We start from the raw sequence: 2,668 nt of genomic DNA, 5'->3' as shown, positions 1-2,668 counted from the left end.
AAAATTCCATTTGATGAATGGTAAAATGCCTAAAAGTATAAGCATATAGACATTTAACAAATATTTTCCAAAGGCTTACCATATACATATCCTTTACAATCTAATAATTTCATGAAAAGTAAAAAAGAGTGTTACATAAAGGGGAAAGTATCAAAACATTCACCAAACCATCCTTAATTGCAAGTTCCTGAAATAAAGCCTATTTGCTATAAATAAAAAAAAAAAAATGACTATAGTTTTTAGGTGGAAAAAAGTATATGACATCAATTACTAGATAAGAGATACTACATTTTTCAGCAAAAAGTACCCATCACTAGTAACTTTGAGGGAGAAGTAGCGTGTTAGCCTGAATATGAGATTGGCTGGATACTTAGTGTCTTAATTTTTTAATTTGCATGACAACCATGCAGATGTAATCCTGATATCAGAGTCCAGCACAAAACAACAAGCTCAGCAATGAGTAGAAGTAATCAATGTATAGTAAGGTAGGAAAAAACCTGAATATTAATTTTTGATTGCACAACTGCAGAATCAAATAAGAAAACTGACAATGAGTTCAAATCGGCAGCTAATACATTAAATATCAAGGCAACAATTTTCTTAAGGCTATCATGGCATCCTTATTTCTCAGAGTGTATATCATGGGATTAAACATTGGGGTGACTATGGTATAGAAAAGAGAGAGAAACTTGTCTGTTCTGGAAGAATGTTTAGATTTGGGTTGTAAATATGTAATAATTGCAGATCCAAAGAACATGGCCACAACTATGACATGAGATGAGCAGGTGGAGAAAGCTTTGATTCATCCTGTTGCTGATGGCAACCTCAGGATGGTAGAGATTATTTTACTGTAGGATCCAAGTATCAACAGAAAAGGGATCATAACAAAAAGCACAGCGACTGTAAAGACTAACATCTCATTCAGGAAAGTGTCCCCACAGGCCAGCTTGAGTAGTGGGGGGATGTCAAAGAAGAAGTGATTGATTTGGTTAGACACACAAAATGGCAGAGAGAAAATCTGGCATGTCTGCCCTATCTCGACAGGAACTCCAGTGATCCAGCAGGCTGCCACCAGCTGGACACAGACCTTGTGGTTCATGACTAGAGGCTACAAATGGCCATGTAGCAGTCATAGGCGATCACAGTCAGAAGGAGGCACTCTATGTTTCCAAGCATAAGCACAAAACCCATTTGTGTTGTGCAGGCAAACAAAGAGATATTTCTTTTCTGAGTCCAAAGATTTGTGAGCATTCTGGGGAGAGTGGCAGATACAAAACAGATTTCCAAGAAGGAAAAATTACTAAGGAAAAAATACATGGGAGTCTGGAGAGTCTGGTCAACCTTGGTTATGAAAACAATAATGCCATTTTCCATCAGAATTATCACATAGACAAAGAAGAATATTACAAAAAGAAAAATTTGAAGATTGGGATAATCAGAAAATCGCAAAAGAGTAAATTCTGTCATTGAAGTGAGATTTATTTCTGTTGGGTTTTTTTCCATCTGTGAAAACAGTGAAATTAGCCATTTATCTTCTGAGGCCTGTTTTCTAATTTGTTTTCTAATTTCTAATGGACTAAAGGGATGTGGGGGAATTAGCACATAAAATTTCTATTGTTTACTAATTCCCAGCTTTTTATATCCTGGGCTCAAAGAACACAACTGAGGTCTAATGGAGAATACAGGCTAAATTCTAAATATATCAACATATTTAATACTTAATACTAGGTTTGGATTTGAATGAAAGTGATGTGTTCTAGAATTATTAATTTTGAATTTTTGTATGTATGCAGACCAAATTAGTCCATTTTTTTTCTTCATATTAACAAACAGAATCCTGAGGCAGAAACCTTTACATTTCCTCAGTGGTATGTTACCACCAAATTTCACGTTATATTTTTTTGTAATTTCTCAATTCTTCCATGAAGCCTTCTCTAAGTACAAGGCATGCCTTCCTTTCTACATGGTACAGCTGTAGCTGTTACTATTCGTGTATGCATTTTATTTGAAACCATTCTGGTTTCATTTATTTATCAAAATAAAATAAACAACACGGTCATCAGGTATTATAATGCAAGATCTTTTATTTATCTTATTCAAAGATGCAGTAAATATTTGATAAGTGTTTTTTGACCTATTGGTTATTTAAGTAATAATAACAATATTGAAGGAATTACATTGATGACACGATTTCTGAAACTCTGCCTAGTAAATTTATCTTCCAGTGACTTGCTACTTGCCATGGGCCATTTTCATTTAACAATTTTCATTTTAATAATAATAGTATTAATGGAATGCTATAAATTATTTAAAAATATCATTTTTAGTTTCCAGAAATACCAAAGGCAGAGAATATATATTTTAGCTAGTGAGTGAGCAAGTGTATGATCATGAGTAATTAATAAGACCTACAGAGACTCAGTAATCTTCTCATGTATTGAGATATAGGTGGACAACATAAAAATTTAAACAAGAAAGACAATTATATTATAACATTAAATAATATCTGGGAAAACAAAGGACAAAACTCATTTTAACTAAGCTACCATTGTGTTGGTCAAGGGCATGCAATAAGATCTCTCATTTAGTCTAAAATAATCTTCTTGAATTAAATGTTGATGGCCTCATGGTACATTATAGATGGAAGTACTTAGGCTCAAAGAGTTGT

At 33.5% G+C, this 2,668-nt stretch overlaps 1 pseudogene; it reads right to left on the bottom strand.

The window, feature by feature from the left end:
* Positions 1-802: 802 nt before the first annotated feature.
* On the bottom strand, positions 803-1,467 carry LOC110576113 (annotated as a pseudogene).
* Positions 1,468-2,668: the final 1,201 nt, after the last annotated feature.

Source organism: Neomonachus schauinslandi, chromosome 11 (genome assembly GCF_002201575.2).
Source record: "Neomonachus schauinslandi chromosome 11, ASM220157v2, whole genome shotgun sequence".
Classification (NCBI taxonomy): Eukaryota; Metazoa; Chordata; class Mammalia; order Carnivora; family Phocidae; genus Neomonachus; species Neomonachus schauinslandi.
Note: the sequence above shows the minus strand (reverse complement) of the source record. Positions and strands in the feature narration are given on the sequence as shown.